Source organism: Monodelphis domestica, chromosome 1 (genome assembly GCF_027887165.1).
Source record: "Monodelphis domestica isolate mMonDom1 chromosome 1, mMonDom1.pri, whole genome shotgun sequence".
Taxonomy (NCBI): Eukaryota; Metazoa; Chordata; class Mammalia; order Didelphimorphia; family Didelphidae; genus Monodelphis; species Monodelphis domestica.
In genome coordinates, this window is record NC_077227.1 from 456,170,533 (window position 1) to 456,196,460 (window position 25,928).

Below are 25,928 nucleotides of genomic sequence, written 5' to 3' on the forward strand. Positions count from 1 at the left end.
CAAAACAAAAAAACCCCACCCCACCCCAGCAAGGCAGGCAAGGGGGCTTGCCTTTAAAATAATACAGGGAAAGAAGAAATGGATTTACCTGCCTGGGGCTCACGTATACAGGGCAACAAAGGCACTGGATCAGGCAGCCAACAGCAAACCCCCTGGTTCCTGTGTTCTGGGGGCAGTTCTATTTCTTATATTTATATATAAATAGAAAGACATATAGAAAATATAAACTCTGAGGGTGTAAGGGTAAGGAAATGGGAAGGAGATGTGGGTCACAGGCCCCAAGAAAGGCTGGAAAACTCAGGTAGACTTGGTCTCCTCCTTCACCCCTTTGGCTTCAGGTTTCTCTTCTTTTGTCTTCTCCTCCCCCTTTGTTTCCTTTCTCCTCTGGCTCTCGATCTTTCTCCTCTTCCATTTTGACCCTCTTGGCCTTCTTAAAGTTGGCTGAATTCTTCCAACCACCCTCACCTTCCTCATTTGAGTCTGAAAACTCCTCTTCACATGCAATTCTCTTATCTGAGGAACATATTGAAATTCGTTTATCAGGGTCTTCCTCATCCTCATCTCCACTGTCCTCCTGCATGCCATCCTCAGGAATGGGCTGCATCTGGACACCAGGGGCATGTGGCAACATCCGAAGGTTCTCAAATAACCTCTGTTTGATCTTCTCCAAGTACTCACTGATATTCTGGTTTGTCATGTTAGATGGGCTGATATGAAGTTTGAAATCTGGTCCAAAGTATTCAAAGTAATCATTGTAGGGAAGTTCATTGGGGATTTCTGTGTCCAAGGCCACAGCAGTCTCATATGTCCAGCATCTGGCTACATTACGGATAGTGTAACAGCCCCCTCCCAGCATCAGCATGGGGAAATTGAAGCTCTTGACAAACTCTACACATTTGGCATGGCTTTTGATGGTCAGGTTGAAACAACCTAAGCAAGCGGTCTCCAGACAGAGAATCAGAATCACACTGCAAGACCACTGCACTAGGCTGAAAATTCTCCATTACCTTGGACATAACTGGTTTGAAGATGGCCTCATAAGATTCATCATCAATCCCATCTTGAAGCGGGTAGTTAACAGTATAGTATTTGCTTTTGCCAGCTCCAATGTCCCATAGGTCCCCCATTCCCGGGAAGTACTCTCCATACTTATGAAAGGACACTGTCATGACCCGATCTGTGGTGTAGAAAGCTTCTTCCACGCCATCGCCATGGTGAATGCCAATGTCAATATCAGCACCCTCTGGTGGTACTTTAACAGTTCCAGGATGGCCAACACAATATCATTGATGTAGCAGAAGCCAGATGCTTCAGACTTCTTAGCATGGTGCAGGCCCCCAGCCCAGTTCACAGCAATATCCATCTGCTGTTTACTAAGCTTCACTGCACTTGCCACAGATCCGTTGGTGGATAATTGACAGAACTCAAACAAGCCATCAAACACCGGGCAGTCTTCACCAACATTAAATCTCTGCAATTGTTTGCTGTACTCCAACATATTATCAGGATGGATCGAGCACAAAAACTTAATGTAGTCATCATCATGGTACTTGGTCATCTCATCAGCATGGGCTTTGTGGGGCCTATATATTTCCATCTTTCGGTAGAGTCCATAGTTTAGTAGCAAGTTGTGAGTCATTCAGATTCGATGGGGTTTCATTGGGTGACCCTGACCATAGTAGTAATTTTCAACATCCCCTGCCTGAGTTCTTCTATCCCAGACAAGTACAGAAGTAAAATGGTCTCCTCAAGTTCCCCTCTCTCAATCAGGCTCCTTCAGGCTTAGTCCCATAATTTTTTAAACAATCAAATGGCATCATTTTTTATAGTCTAAAGCTTTTTGAGTATGCATTGGCATTTTAGCAAATATATTTTATACTTATATTACTGCAAAATCAAAAAAAGCTAAAGAAAATCTTCTCAATACTGGTGACATGCTTCAAATACAAAAAGGAGAGAAAAAATAAAAAACTGAAATAGTATATTGCACCTGCAAGCAAAAACAATAATAAAAGAGTTTAAAAAAATCAAAACTATAGCTTATAATCATTGACATGCTGTGTCAGTTAAGGAAATGTAGAATACAAAGGTTTCTCATGAAAAATGAGATCCATTTCCTTTTTCAAACCTGGCCATGATCCACTGTGAGTACAAGCAAATGATTTTCACAAAGTAACAATTTTTTATAAAGAACAATAGTACAACATGTAATGTACATTCAAAAAGTATCAAAATCCCCAAGGTTATAGTAGCCCACTTAATGACAAGAGCAAACAAACCCACTATCATATTTTACATGGATCTGCTGCATGATACTTAAAGAAAAAAGCCTTAGAAGCTAATGGATACTCATCACAAGTTTTCAGGCATAGTAATGTTTCAACCTTGGCTAAGATATTTTTAAAAATCTATTACTGCCATCATTACAAAAATGTGGCAGAGGAGTCTAGAAAAAACCAAACCTCTGTACTTTTGATGTTGGGTACAAAAATGTCACCAAGGATCTAGAGATCATTCTGGTGGAAGGGTATAGTAAGCTGAGGAATTACAAATGAGAGATACCCCTCTTTTGGAGCTGTCCAGGGGTACCATGCCCTGGGATCAACTTCCCAGCTCCTTTGGTATGAGATTGTAATGTCCCATTGGGAGGTATGGATTATAATTGAACTTCACTTCAGCTACTAAAATGGACCTTACCTCCTGTTAGAAGCAGGAAAAATGATCAGAGTTTAAAAATATTTAAAAGTCATGTCTAAAGACCCTTTAAAATCAATTTGAGATATTTAGCTCATTAAATTTTCCAAAGGTTGTTATATCATTTTAACCAGTTTTGATAAAGTCCATCCATCCTTTATGTGACAATTTACAAAGCCAAAATGGAAAAAAGGCTGTTTTTTTTTAAAGATGGGCTTATTCAATAATATTTTCTCAGTATAGTTATAGGGGAAAGGTAACAGAATATAACAATCGTTAAAACTCAGTACATTAAACTGATTCAGTGTAACAGAAGATTATTAAAAAAATTAATATATGAACTTAAAATCACAAAAATTAAATCTTAAAACAATCAGCAAAATACAATAAAATACAGAGACTTTTATAAAACATTGGAGTCTGAAAAGTCTTAAAAATTTCACCTCCAGTCTCTTTAAAGTTCAGTTTTTTAATCCATTGAGATTCCTTTTGTCAGTACTGTGGAATCTCCCATAGTGAAGGAGAACATGAGTTTTAAGAATCCCAAACTGGTGTGACAAGGAAATCACTTTAAAAGACTGATACATATTAATTTAAGGTCGCCAAGGAATTCAGCTATGTAATTCCTAAATGAAAACTCAAGTCAGCAGTCAACCTTTTATGGAGTTTTTAATTACAAACAGGAGGAAGAAAGGTATGAGAGAGAGAGAGAGAGAGAGAGAGAGAGAGAGAGAGAGAGAGAGAGAGAGAAAGGGGAGAGAAAGGAATAGGGCTTAAATACCCCCTCTGTTTTGGCTGGGCCAAAAGGCCCAATCCCTTAGATAGCTGAGGCAAAGAAAAGAGATCAGTCCCTATCACTCACGTGACCAAAATGGATAAACAGTCTCAGCGGCCTCCACCTCCAGCCTCCTTCAGAGCAAAACTTCTCAGAGCACAACCTCTCAGAGCAAAACCTCTCGAATCCCCCCTCAGTCCTCAGACCCCACTATCTTTAAGGAAACCATCTCAGTTCCCTCCCCTCAGTTCTCACATCTACCAATCACTGTCCATGTCTTCCCTGTGCCAATGGTGGCTCTAGCTTAACCCAGGACCACCCAGAGGTCTGCCCCTTTGCACATGTCTGTTGAAGGTCATATTCTCAAATAATTAAATTTTGATCTATGCTGCAGCCCTTCCTAAATCCTGTTAGGACTGAGTAGGGTGGAGATTGGAAGTTCCAAGACCTGGTTCTGTCATTCCAAGTATCTCTATTGTATAAATTCTAAAATCAATCATGACTCAAAGAACTTCCTGTTCTATGCTTAAGCATAGGTCAAAGCCCTTTCCATTGTTCAGCAAAAGGTTTCTGTCCTAAAGTAATCTTAAGTAGGGAGGAGAAGGACCCTCCCATGCCAAGGGGGTTCACATTCCAATAGACTATCAGTAGGAAATTTTTCAAGTATGAAATTTCCCAATGGTGAAATTTCCAACATTTATAAGTCTAAGAAATTTTAAGGTTTACACTGGGCAGGTCCAAATGGCAAAGGGTTGTTGTAGGGAGATGGATTTCTCCCCTGAATCTCAGGTAAGATAAATAAAAGGATCAGTGCACTAATGAAAAACATCCTAAAGCTGGAAGCTGTTTGAATAGGCAAGGCACTGCTCTCTCATAGAATGTGTGATAAGGAAATCACTTTAAAAGACTGATATATATTAATTTAAGGTCGCCAAGGAATTCAGCTATGTAATTCCTAAATGAAAACTCAAGTCAGCAGTCAACCTTTTATGGAGTTTAATTACAAACAGGAGAAAGAAAGGTATTAGAGATAGAGAGAGGGAGAGAGAGAGAGAGAAAGAAAGAAAGGGGAGAGAAGGGAATAGGGTTTAAATACCCCCTCTGTTTTGGCTGGGCCAAAAGACCCAAGCCCTTAGATAGCTGAGGCAAAGAAAAGAGATCAGTCCCTATCACTCATGTGACCAAAATGGAGAAACAGTCTCAGGGGCCTCCACCTCCAGCTTCCTTCAGAGCAAACTCTCAAAGCACCACCTCTCAGAGCAAAAACCTCTCCAACCAACCACCCCTCAGTCCTCAGACCCCTCTATCTTTAAGGAAACCATCCAAGTTCCCTCCCCTCAGTTCTCACATCTACCAATCACTGTCCATGTCTTCCCTGTGCCAATGGTGGCTCTAGCTTAACCCAGGACTGCCCACAGGTCTGTGGCTTTGCACATGTCTGTTGAAGGTCATATTCTCAAATAATTAAATCTTGATCCTTTGCTGCAGCCCTTCCTAAATCCTGTTAGGACTGAGTGGGGTGGAAATTGTATTTTTTAAGACCTGGTTCTGTCATTCCAAGTATCTCTATTGTATCAATACTAAAATCAATCATGACTCAAAGAACTTCCTGTTCTATGCTTAAGCATAGGTCAAAGCCCTTTCCATTGTTCAGCAAAAGGTTTCTGTCCTAAAGTAATCTTAAGAAGGGAGGAGGAGGAACCTCCCATGCCAATGGGGTTCACATTCCAATAGAGTTCCCACTATCAATAGGAAATTTTTCAAGTATGAAATTTCCCAATGGTGAAATTTCCAACATTTATAAGTCTAAGAAATTTTAAGGTTTACAAATGTCATGCTTGTAATCAACTTCCTGTTTGGAAAAGTCTCTTCCTTCTCCTTATTCCCTGCCCTGAAGTCCCCTGCCATGTGGAGGCTAATTGTTGCCTAAGGAAAGAACACCCCAGTTTCTACCAGTTGGTTTGCAATTCTGAAGACACAGTGACAGCTACCAGCATTCTGGGGTTGGATGAGCAATCTGGGTCGGAGGCAGGAGATCAGGAGTAGACTTTCTAGGACCTGAGGCTGAGGCTGGGGCCAGGCCAAGGCTAGGTGAGCAATCTGGGTCAAGAAGGTCAGGAGTAGATGGCTAGAGGCAGGAGCGGGCAGCAGGAGCAGGAGCAGGAGCAAGAATAAAAGCAAGCTGCTGGTATTTAGCAGCAGGAGCAAGCTGAATCAGTAGAAGCCACTTTTTGATGGTGGGTGGGGTGGGCAAAAAGCCTTGGCAGGAGAAACATGTATTAAAAAATTTATCTAGGCTATCTTTAAAAAAAATTGAGATGTTATCTTCCGACTAGTGATTGTCAAAACTGTAAAAATTAAATTATAATCTCTAATAATAAAAATATTGTATTTTATAAGGTTTATTAAGGATCATTAGAAATCAAGGAATAAATAGGATATAAAATAAAAACAATGTGCCCATGACTGATTAACCCATTTAAAATTCCTGCAATTAGCTTACCACCATACTTGCTGCATCATGCAATAAGAAAGAGCATGGGAGGCATTACTGCCAATTAAATACCAATAACCTGATCTCGCCAATGTGTAGATGCAGGCGAAATTATAGGGAATTATGGGAAATACTAAGGACTTCTGGAGAATGAAGTCTAAGGTTCAAAATATCCATTTATACACCTCCTCAAGTATCTCCCCTCTAAAATCCATTCTCAACTGAACTGCCAAGGTTAATTCCAAAAAATGTACTCTAGACTTCCAGGTAAACATGACTATAGCTTAGACCCAGGAATCTATCTCTCCTCAATGCCTACCAAAATAGACTACCTCAATAGGACACAAAAAAAAAACCAAACCAAATTCATATGAATGAAGGGACTCCACATTAGGGCACAGCATTGAAGATACGTGGGATTTGGGCATTTCCACACTATCAGGGGGTGAAATAGCTTCCACCAAAATGTGAGCTGATATACCCTCCCTCACCCCACTTACAGAGGCAGTGCACTAGATTCAGAACCAGCATGCTAAAATCAGTGAGAGAGCTAGGGGCACCTCTAGGTCTTTGGCAGCTGACTAAGACCACCAAAGGTGGAGAACAGCTGACTTGAGAACAGCTAGACTTGAGACTCCAACAGGCAGAAGAGTGCCAACCTCAGGTACAGAAATAGAGCAGGGAAGAGCTGCAAACAGTAGAAACCTTGGAGTCTCGAGAGGTGGCCAAAGGCAAAAACCATGCTCCTTAGCTCCATAAACACAGAGAGCCTGCCCTCCTCACTCAGACTTCTGACTGGAAAGGGAAGGAAAAACTAGCATAGTGATGGCAAAAAAAAAAATCAACTTCCTAACACCAAGAAGAACAAGAAGAATTTGACCCTGGACAATTTTTATGGAGGAAAAATCCAGACTACAGAGGAAATAGCAGAAGAGGGCCTTCAAATAAATATATCAAAACCTTCTAAAAACAATAGAAATTGGCCACAATCTCTTGAGGAATTTAAATCAGAGCTTCTCAAAAAGATGGAAGAATATTGGCAAGAAAAATGGGAAATAGTTCAAAAAGAAAATAACAGTTTAAAAGACAGGAACTCCCAATTGGAGAAAGCAGCCCAGAAATAAAATGAAATGATAAATAAATTAGAGACCAAAATTAAACAGCTGGAAGCCATGAAAAGCAAGATAGACCAAACCAAAAAGGAAAATCAAAATATTATAGCAGAAAATCAAAAGATTATGGTGGAAAACCAGTCATGAAAGATCAGAATTGGTCAATTAGAAGCCAATGATCTTGCAAAACAGCAAGAATAAATAAAGCAAAATCAAAAGATTGACAAAATAGAAAGAAACATGAAGTATCTCACTGAGAAAAGACTGACCAAGAAAACAGATCAAAAAGAGACAATTTGAGAATCATTGATCTACCTGAAAACCCAGAAATAAACAGAAATCTTGACATCATACTACAAGAAATTATCCAAGAAAACTGCCCTGATATTCTTGATCAGGAGGGCAAAACAGACATTGAAAGAGTTCATAGAACACCCTCTACACTAAATCCTCAAAAGATAATCCCTAGGAATGTAATTGCCAAATTTAAGAGCTTCCAAGCTAAGGAAAAAAATTTATAAGAAGCCAAAAAGCGACAATTCAGATATCAAGGAGCACCAATCAGGATCACACAAGATCTGGCAGCTTCTACACTAAAGGACCACAAGGCTTGGAATATGATATTCAGAAAGGCAAGAGAATTGAGTCTTCAACCAAGGATCACCTACCCATCAAAACTGACTATATACTTCCAGGGGAAAGTTTGGGCACTCAACAAAATAGAATATTTCCAAGTATTTGTAAAGAAAAGACCAGAACTAAGTGGAAAGTTTGATATCCAACACAAATATCAAGAGAAACATGAAAAGGTAAATAAGAAAGAGAGAAGAAAGGGGGGAAATGTCTTTATTTAAATTTTCTTCTTTAAAGGCTTCAATAAGATCAAATTGTTTATGGGAAAATGTTATTTGTAACTCTCAAAGACTATAGTCACTGTTATACTAATCTTACTCTACTGGGAAAGTTAGAAGGGAAAAACTAAGGGGGAGAGTGGGCCAGGGAGTACAAACAATGTACTCTAACCATGCCACCCCACTCAGTAAATTCCAATGGTTGGCTATTGCCTCGAGGATCAAATATAAAATCTTCTAGATGATTTTTTGATGCCCTTTACAACTTTTTCCCTTCCTACCTTTCTAGTCTTCTTATATTTTATTCCCCTTCATATACTCTATAATCCACTGACCCTGAAAAAGACACCCTCTCTCTCATTTCCATGTCCTAACAATGGCTGTTCTCCACCTAGAATGTTCTCCTTCCTTATCTCTGCTTCCTAGCTTCCTTGACTCCCTTTGAGGTTCAGTTCAAATTCTATCTTCTCTAGGATTTTCCTAGTCTCCTCCTTGATTTTTATTGCCTTCACCTTTAATACAGTCCCTTAATTATTACCTTTCCATTTCTACTACATATATCTTGTATCGAGTTATTTACATGGTCATCCTCCAGTGAAATATAAATTTCTCAATGGAAAGGACTTTTTTCTGGTATCCTAAACATGAAACACAGTACCTTGCATATAGCAGGTGCTTAATAAAAGTTTATTGACTGACTTATGGGGGGAAATTCAAACAAAGTGATACAGAATGAGGAAAATAGAAAAGAACAAAAAGCACATTGATGATAATTCTGTAAGTATAGATACTAATAAACAGCAACAGAAGTCAAATTGGTACCACCTTGTATAAGTTATACACACTACTTACTTCTTTTCCTTTTAGCAATGAGCAAATAAAAGAAATGTGTGGTTACTGGGGGCAGCTAGGTGGTGCAGTGGATTGAGCAAAGGGCTTAGAGTCAGGAAAACATCATCATGAGTTCAAATCTGGCCTCAGACACTAACTTGTACAAGTCACTTAACCCTGAACCCCTCAGGTTCCTCATCTATAAATGACCTAAAGAAGATGGCAAACCACCCCTGTATCTTTGCCAAGAAAATGACAAATGGAATGAAGAAATGACTGAACAACAAAAATAGTTATCTGTAAAATATTTTTATGAATTTTTACATTGCTTAGCTTTTGTCATTTTGACTGTATTTCTTTTGTTCTTGTTACTATAGTTGAATAATTATGCATGCCTTAAGAAACAGACATATCCATACACGGTAACCAATGTTTCTTTTGTTTGTTTTATCTTTATTTTAATAATAAATTTATAACATATAACTAAATAACAGAACAAACTTATTTTAACAATGAACTTAATAACAAATAATATCAAAACAAGCACAAGTTTTCCAAATTTATATGATGTATGCTGTCTCCCTTCCTTCTTCCCTCCCCCATTTCAGAGTTGACAAGCAATTCAATCTTAACCAAAGTTTCAATGTGTAATAAAATATGTAAACTGACTGGAAACTGTTATTGCTTGAAATGGAGAAGGTAAAGTTCATTTCTTATACCTAGTTTCTGCCATATGCTTGACCCTGTTAGTATTCTCATTTCTTCTTCAAGAAACAATCTCTAATCAAGCACCCTTTATGGTGGCAAAAGAAACACTCCCTAGTTTCTTTTTGCCCTGATCTTGGCTGGTAACTAGGTTTCTTCTGGGAAACAGGTTTTGTGTAAGTCTTTACTGTGTTTAGATTTTTAATCTCCTTAATTTCCTTCTGTTTCAAATCCTTTTCAGTCCTCTCTAACTTTTCCTTAAGATCTTTAACTTCCTTGTTTTGATCTGAACTATTTTCAAATTGGTAACCTGCAACCTCTCTCAATTCTATTAGGGAAACTGAGTCATATTTTGGGAAATAGTTCTTAAAGAAAATTTGGTGTTCATCCCCTCAGAAATTGTCTACGTACATGGCCAGCTGTCTCTTCATTGTCTGTTTCTAAACCTAAGATTGCCTTTGCCATTTCTGACAGATGGTCTATGTATGTGGCAGGATGTTCCCCTTTTTCCTGCCTGGTCTTATCAAATTTGGACCATGCACCAGGTTTAGAAAAGCATTGCTTAATGGCTTGAAGCAAATCTTCTCTGCACCATTTAAGATATGACATGCAGACTGGATCGGGAAAATCCATATCCAATCTTTGATCTGGAGTGGACCAGCTGGTCAAATTGGTCTAAGAACTTATTTTCTCCACGAATTTCCTTTTTCATGGGAACTGAATAATTCAGACAAAAAAAAATCAATATCTTCAAAGTCTGGATCAAAGATTCGAAATGCCTGTTTAATCTCCTTATGGGCTTTAAAAGGATTGTCCACAAATTTTGGGAAACGATGTTTAATGGACTCAAGTTCCTGAGAAGCAAACTGTCTATGGGCCTTTGAGTGAATAACACCAGCATTAGTTGTTAGCTTGGTGACTTCCTTCAATGGACATATTTTCTCAGGGGCACTAGCAGCCTAGTTCTCATTTCCACTGCCACCTTCAGTTTCCTGAGGTGCATTCTCAGTTTGCCCATTGTCCTTGCCCATAACTAGATCTAGACCTTTTTCCTTAATGAATTGTTCAAATACTGCCTTAATAATTTTGTCTAAGTTGTTGTCAATGGCCATAACCTTCTCTGCCTTAAGGGGAATCATGAATCTGAAAACTTTCCTCACTTGGGTTAAAGTTTGCAATACAGCCATGAAGAGTACATATACTTGTGCCAGGACTTGCCAGAGAACTAATTCATGTTGGAAAGGTATTTGTAACATAGTCATTGTCAAGTTTCCTACATAATCTATACTTTCCACTACCATTTGAGTCAGTTTGCTGTAAAGAATATGGTAAAACCAAAAGCAAGCGATGGTTGCCAAAACCACCACACCAAAAACTACTTGTTTGAACATATTTACTATCTTTCCTGCCTGTGGGATTGTTGAGTACCGTCAGACTAAGGGTGCCAATTGTAATAAAATATGTAAACTGACTGGAAACTGTTACTGCTTGAAATGGAGAAGGTAAACTGAGGGGAAACTGTGTCTCTTACAAATGACTGCTGTTCTCTGACTGTGACTAGAGAAGACTGCTAATGGGAACCTGAGGCTGCTTATTGTTAATGGAGGTAGAACAGAGAAATGCTGAGGGATGCCACCACACAGGGATGCTGGTACACTGAGAACTGCTCTGGGGTTTACTCTGGGGTTTGCCTATTGATCCCTACTGATTGCTGATGGATCAATCTATTTCCTAACCCCCTTCTCCCTCACTCCCTCCCTTAACCAACCTCTCCCTTTTGCCTCCCTCACCTCCCAAATCTTCTTGAAGCCTTTGCTTCTTCCCTCCCTCCTGAGTGAACTTCAGTTGCTTTCTCAGTTAGGGGTTTTATTGAGATAACAGGATGGGAAACTGAGGAAAGAGGGATGAGGATCTCCCTAGACTATGGGGATAATTTTAGAAAGGTTTGAGGAAGTATTCCAGTCACAAACTGTGACTCTGAGACAGTTAGGGAGATGGAGGACAATAGCAGTTCAAAATCTTCTTTCTTCTTCTTCTTCACAAATCAGCCAGGTCTCTCAGCTTAACCCCAGAAAGAACCAAAGTTCAAAATCTCCCCTTTTCTCCTGGCCAGCTCAACTCTCAAATAGACCACCAACTCAAAAGCTTCTCTCCTGGTCAGCTTCTACTGTTCAGAGTCAGAGAGACAGAGACCAAGTTCCAAAAACCAAGTTTCTCTTCTCAGTGTCAACTTCAGCTACTCAGAGTCAGAGAAATTCCAAAAAAACAAAATTAGCCTCACAAAAGTCTTTCAGCCAGCTTCAGATTTCCAGGGGAAAAGAGTGTGACTTCCAGTCAGAGACCACGTCCAAAAACCAAGTTTTTCTTCTCCCAAGGTGTGGTCAGCAAACCCCCAACTGCCACTCCTGGGAACCTTCCATTGGAATCCTGGTTTTTGCATCTTGGTCCACAAGTCCTGCAAAAACCTCTCTCTCTTCATGTCTCGATCACAAGTATTTAAAATGGTTACTCAGAGGGCAGTATCTTCACAGCCACCAGGTGGCACTATTCAACTCAAGCTCCCCCAGGTCACTGCCCAGTCACCAGTATGAGGTGGTTCACTTCCTATTTAAGCAATTTGCTCTCTTCTACAAGAGGAGGTTTGGTCGACAACCCTCCCACCCACACCCCAGTGGCTTTCCGTGGTTTCTTCCTAGGATGTGAGTATTCTCATATTAATTCATAACTAAGCTGGCTTCTGTTTGTTTATATCCCAGCCTATATATATCCTCATCTCTTCCCCACTGCTATTCTGTGACCAAAAAGTATTACACAGATAGAGATCTCATGGTGAATCCACTTGACTACAGAGGAAGCAAAATTAGCAACGCTGGCTTTGAAAGTCTGGAATGGCAGTCAACTGCACTGCCAGGGAAAACTAAAATCTTTGCTTCCTGTACTCATTCTTCTCTAGTTAGTGTAACCCAGGCACAGCCAACAATTGTATTGGGAAAGAATGATCCATCTTATTGGGGTCTCTGAAGGATAAAGGGTTATTCTGTATCTGTCCCAATTTGCCACTTTTCTCTCCCGTTAAAGAGTTGGACCATGCATAGATTCTTCAATGTCCTCTTAGCTGCCAGGTGTTGGCCACTCCATGGATGGGCCACTGGAGGATTCATGGTCAACTGCCATATTGATATTTTTGTCTTCTAGTTGTCTAGTATGTTAACACCCCTGGCATCTTCTGGTGCCTTCTCTTTCACCTTTTCACTAAAGCACAATGACTCTCAAATAAGGCAGGTAGGTGGTACTGGGCAGGTAGGAGTCAGGTGTGCTGCAATTTCTTCAACCATTAAGAGGGGATAATAATAGCAGCTATTCTGCACTCTTTGTAGTGGCCAAAAATTGGAAAATGAGGGGATGCCCTTCAATTGGAGAATGGCTGAACAAATTGTGTTATATGTTGGTGATGGAATACTATTGTGCTAAAAGGAATAATAAAGTGGAGGAATTCCATGGAGACTGGAACAACCTCCAGGAAGTGATACAGAGTGAAAGGAGCAGAACCAGGAAAACATTGTACACAGAGACTGATACACTGTGGTACAATCGAACATAATGGAATTCTCCATTAGTGTCAATGCAATGTCCCTGAACAATCTGCAGAGATCTAGGAGAAAAAACACTATCCACAAGCAGAGGACAAACTGTGGGAATAAAAACACTGAGGAAAAGCAACTGCTTAACTACAGGGGTTAAGGGGACATGTCTAAGGAGAGACTCTAAATGAACACTCTAATGCAAATACCAACAACATGGAAATGGGTTCAAATCAAGTACACATGTGAAACCCAGTGGAATCGCGCGTCAGCTATGGGAAAGGTGTGGGGTGGGGGGGGAAGAAAATGATCTTTGTCTCCAATGAATAATGTTCTGAAATGACCAAATAAAATATTGTTTAAAAAATAATAATAGCAGCTATTTCTCAGGGGTATCGTGAAGATGAAATGGAATGATGTTTGTAAAGTGCTTAGCACAATGTCTGACACATAGCAGGCTCTAAATAAATGCTTATGTCCTTTCCTCTCTATTCTCCTCATAGTGCTCTTATGAAGATATTAGGAGGACTAGAGGTGTTCCAGTTATGTAAGAAGGAATACTGCCCATCTCTCTGATACATCTCGATACTACAGACAATTCAATAGAAACTTGTACCATCTGCACAGCAAGAAGCTGGCATAGAAAATGTTCCATGTTAATAGGAAAAAATTAATGTGCCAATTATGCCAATAATGTGCCAAGGCTAAGGTTTAAGGGGTGGTGGATAAATGAAAAAACACCGTGATTGTTGACACCTTATTTTATGACTCGAGGAGAAGTGTCTTGGGACAAATCTAAGAAAATAGGGAAGATTTTCTATCTTGTGATACAGTACAAAATAATATACATTTATTAAGCCTGTTGGCACAGAGCCCTGACCTGGGCACTAGGTAAGATTCAAAGTTTGGTTTAGACATGGGTCCTGACCTCAGTGGAGCTCACAATCTAATAAGGGAAATAAGACACTAATGGTGAGTCAGTAAACATTTACTAAACACCTACTGTATGCCAGAGGCTATGCTAAGGGCTGGGGATGCATATGAAAAGGAAAGGTAACCATGGTACATGCTAAGTACATCAGGGAGTAAATAAAGTACTCTCTGAGCTCTGAGGGGAAAGGGTATTAGCAGCAAGGCTGATTGAGAGACTCTGTGGCATCCTTGGTATTTGCACTGAGCTTGAAAAGCTACATAGGTACTCAGCAGGCAGAGACAGGGAAGGAACACATGCCAGACATAGAGGGAAGTCTGAAGAAAATCAGAAATGAAAATGCAGAGGATGTTTTGGGAGCAGAGTTGTCCAGTTTAGTAGATGCTCAAAGAGCATAAAGATCAAGAATAGCTTTGATTGAATGAGTCCATATTTTAGAGTCTGGGGTTCCAGACTGAGAAATTTAAACCTTATAAGCAACAGGGAATTACAGAAAATATTTAGAGCACAGAATTGGCATGTCTAGGATAAGACCAATTATTCTGGTAATAATATAAAGGATGGATAGAGCAGGAAGAGAAGTAAGATTCATCAGAAGGCTATTTCAATAGTCTAGGAGCAAGCTATTAAGGGACGACATTAGACTTGTGACAGTGGGACAGAATAGGAATGGATGGATAGAAAAAGGAATTGAAGAGGAGGCAATATCATGGAGTGGATAAGGGAACCAAATTTGGAGTTAGGCAGAAGACCTAGGTTCAAATGATGGCTTGGATACTTACTAGCTATAATCCAGGACAAATTCCTTAACCTACAGGAAGTGATACAGATAATAATGTGATAAAAGAGGCTTGAGGCCCCCAAGGCATATTAGCTCATGAATATGGGTCTCTCTCTCTTCTTTTGCTTATTGTGTCTAATCTTTCCTGTTTTTAGGTATTGGAGATGGCTATGACCTCATAAGCTTCAAAAGGTCAAGAAGGTAGGCCATCAGTGTCCAAGAGCTTTGTAGTCCATACTGAGGTTTGCCAGAAGCAACGTCCTGAACAATTTGCTTCTCTGAAGTGAAACCCAGAGCAAACTTATTTTAATTTTTAAATGTTAAAAAAAAGTAACAGAATTGAATTAAAACATAAAACTACAGATTTGTTGTGTTCTTTCAGTAAAATCAGCATAAAAAAAAAAGATTACAAATGCTGCTTTGTGGTGGATATGCCTGACACAACTGTTTAGCGAGATCAAAGAATTTTCTAGAAAATTAGTTGGAAAGGATGGAGAGGACCAAGGTAAATATGATTAGTGTGGTGGCTAACAGAAAAGTATGGGGTATGCAGGGAGGACTATGTAATGGAGGAATTAGTTGGTGGTAAAAGGGGTAGAGGAGGAATGGAGATCTCCTTCTGAAAGCAAGATCCAGGAGAGGCAGCTGGTGTTTAAAGTTGGCCCAGAGAGAAGAAGTGAGTTGAGTAGTTTTGTTACAGATAAAAGAGTAGTTGCCTCAAACTGTGACCACGGAAATATGGTTTCAAATCAAAAATATAGTGGTTGCCATGGGAAAATTCCCAAATATTAAATATACCCAAGTCAGCTGGGTTTTATGGAGATTTTAATTAATACAAATTAAAGAATTAATGAAAGGGAGAGAATAAGAGGAAATACGGCCATCCTAGGCTTAAGCCTTAAGAGAGAGATCAGTTAGTTTTTAATCCACTCACCACAAGATTTGTCCCAAGCAAGATTCTAGTGTTCAGAGAGACTTTCAGAGTTCAACTCCTCAGCTCAACTAAGTTCAGCCACCAAACCCTTCAATTCAGCTTTGGAAAGCTCCCCTCAGAGGCCTTTCTGACCTCCTTTTAAAGAGAATTTTCTCCTATGTCACCTCCCCTAAGTTCTCACATCTACCAATCACAGTAGACGTTTTCCAAAGGACAGACCATTCTTAATTCACACCTGAGTAGATTAAACTTTTGAGTAATTCACACCTGAGTAGACTAAAACCTCACACCTCTTTTGTTAAGCTTGTCCCTTGCAAGTTTGCAAGTTGCCTGACCTTCATAGGTACTTAGCACCTTTTTGTATTAGATCTAAAAAATAGACTTAGCTTAAAGTTTTTTAGCTTTACTTTAAGTATGGGTTAAGTACTTTTCATTGTTCAGTAAAGAGTTTACAACTTTATCTTCCCCTAAAGTATGCTTAAGTATGGGTGGAGTAGATTTCTCACATTCCTGATCAAGTACCTTCATTGTTTAAAATGGGGAATGGTCTTAACCGAATCTTCTGAAGTAAGGTCTGAGAATTTTTAAGATTCACAGTTTCTCCCTTCAACCTTCCCTCCTCAGTTATAGCTGCTCTCACAAACTGGCTTTTGACTTCCTCCAATACTAATGTCTAAAGCTTCCTCTTCAGGGAGATTACTTTCCCTATCAAGCTGGCCCACTCACACTTCAGTCATTTAGGGGGAAAGACAACTTTATTATAAACTAAGTCAGCTGGGGATAACCCTAAGAAATGGCTGGCAGGAAAAGGTTTGTGAGGAAAGCAGGGGAGGTGTCCCTACTCTAGCTACCCTTTTTCCTCTCTCCTCAAGTTGGGACCTAGGCCTTAGCAGCCATGGGCCCCCTGAGAGAATCAGGCTTGACTTGCCCTGGTCTTGGCCCAACTGGCACAGTTCAGACCCAGGGCACCAGGAGCTGTGAGATAAGTTTGACAGAGGCTCAATGTCTTCTTCAGCTATCACTTCAGTTGGGAATTGTTGGGGGGGGTGGGGGGGAGATGCCCTGTCGCCAGGAGAGGATAAAGGTGAGTATCTCCTCAGGAGAAAGTCTTGGCCAGACCTCCCCCCCTAGGCTTCTCAAGATAGAGAGAGACCTAACTGAATCCCAATCAGAATCTTCTTGCTTCTCAAAATTCCAACCTCCCCGGGGCCCCTCATCCATCAATGTGAAAAGATTCAGCACCCCTTCAGCTTGCCATTCTTCCTTGAGTGCAAAACCTGTCACAATCCTCCATGTTTTTGTTGTTAGCGTGGTGCCATCATGAGCCTATGCAACTTGCTTACCTTCTCTAGGTCTATTCTAATCTATGTTACTTATTGTTCCCACCTAACCTCCCCCTCCCAAAATAATAAATTTTATCCTAATCTATTTGCTAACCTAAGGTCCTATCTTATGCTAAAGACTGAGTCCCTTCCCAAGGGAAGGAGGGTTAGGATCATGTGTCAACAAAGTTTTTACAATATAACAATTTCTAAATACAAATGTTGTTCCTATTGCAATCAATATAAAATTTAACTCATAAGTAAAATTAAACTATCTTATGCCTTATGTAATACTAATTCCAATGTAACAATTCATAACATTTATACGTAAATATACTAACTTGTATCTATTGAAATGTGGTTTATTCTGTCCCTATGTTATCTCTCTAGTTATACCATTCCTGTTTCTACCCTTAATTAATCTGTCCCTGTCTGTTAATTGTAAAAATTAAATTTGGTCTCTAATAATAGAAATATTATATTTCATGAGGTTTATTAAGGACCATTAGAAATCAAAGAATAAAGAAAATTCAAAATAAGAAAACCACAAGCCTAGGGCTGATTAGCCCATTCAAAACCCCCACGCTTAGCTTACCCACTACATCACTGCAATGGAAAAGGTGAAGTAGGCATTGCTGCCAGTTAAATACTCCTTGTGATCTCACCCAGGTGCAGACTCAAGTGAGATTATAGGGAATTCTGGGAAGTACCAAGGACTTCTGGGGATTGAAGTCTAGGGTTCAAATCTCCATTTTACACTTCCCCCTGAGGCCTGAGGAAGACTAGTTTCTCTGCTGGGGCTTGTAAACATACCAACTTTGAAATTACAATAATTTGAGGATAAGAGGAAAAGAGAACAAAACCAATGATTGCTAGGCACATTGACAAAAAGCCAGTGAGGGAGTAGAGTATACATACAAATAAATATTCAATCAACCACACCCAAAGTTCATCCCTGATCTTCTCCTGCAGCCTGTGTCTGTGGAGGCATCTTCATGGTATCTTCTCCAAACAGTTCAGTTTCTGGATTTGGAGAGGTAGCATGTTTCTTAACCTAAAATTACTCTCTAAAGGAATTTAAACTTTGCAATTTAAAATAATAATAATAATGTTATATTCTCCCCTGAAAAGGGTGATTGAAAAACACAGGGATCACTTAGGGATGCATGGCTGAGTTATGAGGTATATGAATCAATTGGTAAGAGAAATCAAAAAACATCAAAAAATCCAAATAAAAAATATAATTTCTGAATGAAATATAGACTATCAAAGTCTTATGTGTAAAAATTCCAAGTAAAAGAAAAATAAATCTGTAACAGGTCCTTGAATCAGGGATCAATTAAACTGATTTTTGCAATTAAGCATTTACCCAGTCAGTAGCCAGCACTACAGAAAGTTGCCACATTATGAAAGACAGAAAAGGGACTAGATTATAGGAGCCAACTAGGAGCCAAATTTGAGATACTTGTCTGTAAGTATTTTCAAGAAGAGCGTGGATACAAGGAAGGCCTATGTCAATGTATGTCAAGCGTCACAACCTCAGATAAAGGTGCTTTCCATCAGGCCCACTTTTTGGTTTTTTTAATGGGCAGGATGGGCATGTTGTATTAAGATTTACAAGGTATTATTATTCCCTGATCAATTAATGAGTTTATTACTGGGGTAATACCCTCAGATGCTTCCTTTGAGAGGAGATACTGAGGAATGGAAGGAGGTGGGCTAGATTTAGTTCCTGCACAGGAACAGCTGACTTAAGTAAGTCTACATTGGAAGAAGATGTGGCCCAAAGAGACTCCGGTATATCTGCAGGTTTTACAAAAGTGGGAGGCTCTTTTGCCTCCTGGCTCTCTGAGAGAAGTACAGGGAGTAAATTTAAAGATTCCCCTGGTACTTCCAATGATAAGGAACCATCTGAGGAGCAAGTTATTGTGGCTCTGAGTTTGCATAGAAGGTCTCTCCCCAGAAAATTTAAAGGGGAGTCAGGCATCAAAAGGAAGGAATGTTGTATCTCTAGGGGTCCTACAGACACCATTCTAGGGGGAAGTTTTTTTTAACTCTTTGGGGTATTCCTGATATTCCCACTATAATTTGTGAATCAACAGAATAACAATTTAAATCAGGTATACTCTTTAATACAGACCTGGTAGCTCCAGTTCCTAAAAGACAATCATAATAGGTGTTACCCACCTTTAAGGCAACATAGGGTTCATTAGTATGGGGAGGGCAGTGGATAGGGACAATGGGGAGTAGGACATCAGGGTCTGGAAAATCTAAGGTTGTATCCTCTCATTCCTGTGTCCCAGCCCCCCCACCCCAGACACCTTCATTGTGTTTGGGAAGTTCCTTGGGCACCCCTCTGAAGGGCACCCCCCTAAGGGGCATGAGCACCTCGAGTATTTTTTGGATAAGCACCATTTTTTATATACTGTTGTTGGGCATTGTGTTGGGTATTATCATTTTCTTCATTTGGAACACTGTCATTATTTTCCCAATTTCTATTTCTATACTTTCAATTTCTAAAATTTTGATTTCGATAGTCATAGTTATTTCTATAATTATCACTTCTGTAGTTGTTATTAAACTGTGTATTCCTTCTGATAATCTTGAGAAAAGTTCTACAATCTATCATTTTGTGGCCCTTCTCACAGAAGTGGCAGGTAACTGATTTATCTGTGGATTCCTGCAAAGGAGCTATGGTCTCTCTCTTATTTTTCAATTGTCCTTTTAACATTTCAATTTCTTTTTTTAAGTCTTCCATTAATGTATTGTGTTCCTCAGGTCTTTTACACGACCCTTATAAACATAGATTGCTACTCTCCTCAATTCTTTGAGGTCCATAGAGTCCCAATTGGAACAGCTAGTTTTAAAGTAGTCTTTTACCCCTGAACAACAATTCTCAACGAGTTGCCTACATATTTGCCTAATGTCCCTTTCTCTGGATAAATCAAGGTCCATATATGTATTTCCTATGTCAATAAGTCTGTCCATAAACTGGGAGGGGGTCTCATCAATTTCTTGTCAGATTCTTTCAAATTTTGACCATTTTCCAGGTCTATCAGATGTAAATCTTGAAATTTCTCAGACTTGTGAATGTTAAAAATTTCCACATTGAGGAATCCTCCATTGGAACAAATTCCCTACTGGAAACATTCCCCATTTTGATGTGAGAACTCACCAGGATCAGAAATGGGAGGACCTCTACTCCACCCATACTTACAACTTCTTTAGGGGAGAAAACTCCTTGCTATGGGAGGACCTCTACTCCACCCGTACTTAAGACTGCTTTAGAGGAGAAAACTCCTTGCTAAACAATGAAAGTACTTGGACCCATGCTTATGATGAGGCAAGGAGTTCTTTGAGCCATGCCTGTTTTTAGAATTGATACAATGAGATGCTAGGTACCTATAAAGGTCGGGCAGGTTTTCTCTTGATGGGATTAGTTGACTCAGCTGTGTTTTCTCTGGTTCAGACTTACTGAGGGGATTAGTCGACACAGTAGTGTTTTCTCTGGTTCAGATTTACTGAGGGGATTAGTCAACTTAGCTGGAATTCAGATGGGATGTCTTTTAGAAAACATCTACAGTGATTGGTAGATGGAAGAACTTAGGGGAGGTGACATAGGAAAAAAAACCCTATATAAGAAAAGAAATCTCTTGAGGCTTGGAGATTCTTAGATCCTTGGATGCATCTTTGGAGATAGATCCTTTTGGAGGAGGCCCTTTGAAGATCTCTTGAGAAGAAGTCCCTTGGGAGGCTGACTCTGGCTGGAACTCCCTCTGGGGAGACTCTGTTCCACAGACACCCTTGCTTAAGACAAATCTTGTGGTGAGTGATAAAAAACTGACTGATTCTCTCTCTCTTAAGACTCAGGTCTAGGCCATGTTGGCTTAAGGTCCTTCATACTTATACCTTTTTTTCTCTCTCTCTCTTTCTTTAATTCCTCATTGTATTATTAATTAAATTCTCTATAAAACCCAGTTGACTTGGGCATATTCGTAATTTGGGAATATATTCCCTGGCGACCACCTTATATTTGATTTAAAAACCAAGACACTGTAGTGAAACATATTTTCAGTGGTCAAATTTACTCACCCTCTCTTATATCTATCATAATTTATATCTTCCACTATTTTAACTCACTACAGTTTACAACCTCAACAATTTTAAATGTAACACAGAACATGCTCTCATGGCTGTCAATAATGCTTCTCTGGCCTGGTTTACTTTTGTATAATCTGGTTCAACACTGGGGTCCCAATGTGGATCTTCAGTTGGTCAATAATGTCCTCTTTTACTTCACTTCCAGTTAGCCAGAGAGATGAAATTATTTTTCTCTCTCTTTGCCAGAAATTTTTCTAATAAATTTTCAACATCTATCCAAGTGCACGGTCAAAAGTTCTGAATATGTTTGCCAATCTTTTTATAATTAATATTGGTTCTTTCTCAAATGACAGAAGATCTTCCTTAAATTTATTTAAATCTTCAGGGTTAAAAGGTGTATGGTGATTAGGAAAACCATCCACATAATTGACCACATCAACAAGCAAACCAACAAGAACCACATGATTATCTCAATAGATGCAGAAAAAGCATTTGATAAAATACAACACCCATTCCTATTAAAAACACTAGAAAGCATAGGAATAGAAGGGTCATTCCTAAAAATAATAAACAGTATATATCTAAAACCATCAGCTAATATCATCTGCAATGGGGATAAACTAGACGCATTCCCAATAAGATCAGGAGTGAAACAAGGATGCCCATTATCACCTCTACTATTTGACATTGTACTAGAAACACTAGCAGTAGCAATTAGAGAAGAAAAAGAAATTGAAGGCATCAAAATAGGCAAGGAGGAGACCAAGTTATCACTCTTTGCAGATGACATGATGGTCTACTTAAAGAATCCTAGAGATTCAACCAAAAAGCTAATTGAAATAATCAACAACTTTAGCAAAGTTGCAGGATACAAAATAAACGCACATAAATCATCAGCTTTTCTATATATCTCCAACACAGCTCAGCAGCAAAAACTAGAAAGAGAAATCCCATTCAAAATCACCTTAGACAAAATAAAATACTTAGGAATCTATCTGCCGAGACAAACACAGGAACTATATGAACACAACTACAAAACACTCTCCACACAACTAAAACTAGACTTGAGCAATTGGAAAAACATTAACTGCTCATGGATAGGATGAGCCAATATAATAAAAATGACCATCCTACCCAAACTTATTCATCTATTTAGTGCCATACCCATTGAACTACCAAAATGCTTCTTCACTGATTTAGAAAAAACCATAACAAAATTCATTTGGAACAACAAAAGATCAAGGATATCGAGGGAAATAATGAAAAAAAGCACATATGATGGGGGCCTTGCAGTCCCAGACCTTAAACTATATTACAAGGCAGCAGTCATCAAAACAATTTGGTACTGGCTAAGAAACAGAAAGGAAGATCAGTGGAATAGACTGGGGGAACGCGACCTCAGCAAAACAGTATATGATAAACCCAAAGATCCCAGCTTTTGGGACAAAAATCCACTATTCGATAAAAACTGCAGGAAAAATTAAAAGACAGTGTGGGAGAGACTAGGAATAGATCAACACCTCACACCCTACACCAAGATAAATTCAAAATGGGTGAGTGACTTAAACATAAAGAAGGAAACCATAAGTAAATTGGGTAAAGACAGAATAGTATACATGTCAGACCTTTGGGAGGGGAAAGACTTTAAAATCAAGCAAGACATAGAAAGAATCACAAAATGTAAAATAAATAATTTTGACTACATCAAATTAAAAACCTTTTACACAAACAAAACCAATGTAACTAAAATCAGAAGGGAAACAACAAACTGGGAAAAAATCTTCATAGAAACCTCTGACAAAGGTTTAATTACTCAAATTTATAAAGAGCTAAATCAACTGTACAAAAAAATCAAGCCATTCTCCAATTGACAAATGGGCAAGGGAAATGGATAGGCAGTTCTCAGATAAAGAAATCAAAACTATTAACAAGCACATGAAGAAGTGTTCTAAATCTCTTATAATCAGAGAGATGCAAAACAAAACAACTCTGAGGTATCACCTCACACCTAGCAGATTGGCTAACATGATAGCAAAGGAAAGTAATGAATGCTGGAGGGGATGTGGCAAAGTAGGGACATTAATTCATTGCTGGTGGAGTTGTGAACTGATCCAACCATTCTGGAGGGCAATTTGGAACTATGCCCAAAGGACGACAAAAGAATGTCTACCCTTTGATCCAGACATAGCACTGCTGGGTTTGTACCCCAAAGAGATAATGGACAAAAAGACTTGAACAAAAATATTCATAGCTGTGCTCTTTGTGGTGGCCAAAAATTGGAAAATGAGGGGATGCCCTTCAATTGGGGAATGGCTGAACAAATTGTGGTATATGTTGGTGATGGAATACTATTGTACAAAAAGGAATAATAAAGTGGAGGAGTTCCAAGGAGACTGGAACAGCCTCCAGAAAGTGATGCAGAGCGAGAGGAGCAGAACCAGGAGAACATTGTACACAGAGACCAATACACTATGGTATAATAGAACATAATGGACTTCTCCATTAGTGGCGGTGTAATGTCCCTGAACAATTTGCAGGGATCTAGGAGAAAAAAAACACTATTCATAAGCAGAGGATAAACTGTGGGAGTAGAAACACCGAGGAAAAGCAATTGCCTGAATACAGCGGTTGAGGGGACATGACAGAGGAGAGACTCTAAATGAACACTCTAATGCAAATATTATCAACATAGCAATGGGTTCAAATCAAGAAAACATGTAATGCCCAGTGGATTTATGCGTCGGCTATGGGGGGTGGGGGGAGAGGAAAAGAAAATGATCTATGTCTTTAATGAATAATGCTTGGAAATGATCAAATAAAATATTTTTTTTAAAAAGGTGTATGGTGTCTATCAAATACCAAGTTTCCATTTTTATTAAAAGTGTGTACTTCCCTTAAAGGAAATAAATTATCTAAATTATTTGGTACTCCTGTTTCTGTTTCTAGGCTTCTTGATCCATTCTCAATGGGGTAGGTATGAGAAAGAGAAGGGTTGGGCATGCTGTGGGAGAGGGTTTGTTGTTGCCCCATAGTACCAGAAGGATCAGAGGTAGGAAAGGTATGGCAATTGAATTGATCAGGGAGGGAAGGAGGGGCAAAGGAAGAAGGGTCATTAGCTGGGGGAAAGGATGAAGAAGGGTTAGGGTTTGAGGCATGAGTAGGGTGTGAACTTAAGTGTGAACTTGGGGTGGAGAGGGTGGGGTAGGAAGCATGGGCAGGGTGTGAACTTAAAGTGGAGGGGGGGATGTTGGAGACATGGGCAGGTTGTGAACTTAGAGTGGAGGGGGTGGGGTAGGAGACATGGGTGGGGGGGAACTGGGGCTGAGCAGGTTGGGCAGGGGGCATGGGCAGGGGGAGGGGTGGGTTGGTTAGGAGTGGGGGCTTCTGGACTGAGGTGGCAAGGGGAGTAGAGGGTTGGGTATGGGAGGGGGAGGTTTGAGAACGAGGAGCCAAAATTGTGCAGGGGGAATGGGCGGGGGGGGGGGGTCTGATTGGTTAGGAAGGTTAGTGTTTTTTATAAAAGCTATGAGCTCCCCCATACTTTTCTCTAAAATCTCAAGCCAAGTATTTAGTTCTGGATATGGCTGAATAGTAGAAGGAGCAATCAGTTGGTTTGACTGAGAAATGGGTTTTTTAAGGAGATACAATATTACAGCTACAACAATTAAAATCCCAAGGGGGAGTAGTGTGTTGATTAGCCTTTGCCATAAGTTGAGCCATTTCAGAAAGACAAGGAATAATATTTTTACAAGTTTGGTCATGGAGCTGATAAGCCATTTGTTAAGTAAGTTGTGAACAGGCTGTAACCACATATTTCTAAAGTAAACACATGAGGAGCAGGGTACGGCCAAAGCTTTCTCCAGATTTCCCTTACTCCTAATCTAGGCAGTTGTTCTGTAAAGGAAAGGAGATTTAGAAACAGCTCTCCTAGCCAGGACCTTAGGGTCCTGTTGCTAAGATTTAAAATAGCTGTGTTCTATTTAATTTAAGGATGAATTAAAATGTTTTTTTTCCTCACCTGCCCTAGCAACTGGGTTTTGAAGCCAAGTTAGCACTGTTATAAAGACTGACTGACTTGAGCAAGTAATAGAGAAAGGAAAGAGATTTCACAGAAATTTGAGGGTTTTCATCACAACCAATGTGGTCAGCCAAAACTGTAAGATAATTTTAGTGTTTTGACTTAAATCTAAATAATTGGTCGCCAGGGATGATTCCCAAATAATAAAATACTCAAGTCAACTGGGAATTGTGGATATTTTAATTAATATAGAGAGAAGGAATTAAGGAAGAGAGAGAGAGAGAGAGAGAGAGAGAGAGAGAGAGAGAGAGAGAGAGAGTTAATTTAAACTGCTCTGGCTCAGGCTTAGTGAGGCAATAGTTAAAGGCGTTGGCCAAAGTGGCCTCACTGAGCCTAAGGATAAGGTACCTTCATTGTTCAATCAGGAGCTTACAACTTTATCTTCCCCTAAAGTATGTCTAAGTATGGGTGGAGTAATGAAAAGTTCCCAAGATATTCCTGATCCTTGTTAGACCAAGTATCTCCATTGTTACAATAAGGAAATAGCTAAATCAAATCTTCTAAAGTACAGTCTAAGTAGTTATTAAGATTCACACATCCATCCTCTATGTGACAATTTACAAAGTCAAAAATAGAAAAGGCTGTTTTGATATATGGGCTTATTCAATAATATTTGTTCAATATAGTTATAGGGGGAAAGCAACAAAATATAACAGTAGTTAAAACCCAGTACATTAAAATGATTCAGTGTAACAGAACAGTATTGAATGCACTAATATATGAACTTAAAACCAACAA

At 39.4% G+C, this 25,928-nt stretch overlaps 1 pseudogene; it reads right to left on the reverse strand.

Annotated features, from left to right (window-relative positions):
• Positions 1–297: 297 nt before the first annotated feature.
• Positions 298–25,928, reverse strand: part of LOC100021677 (histone deacetylase 1-like) — a 57,351-nt pseudogene continuing 31,720 nt past the window's right edge.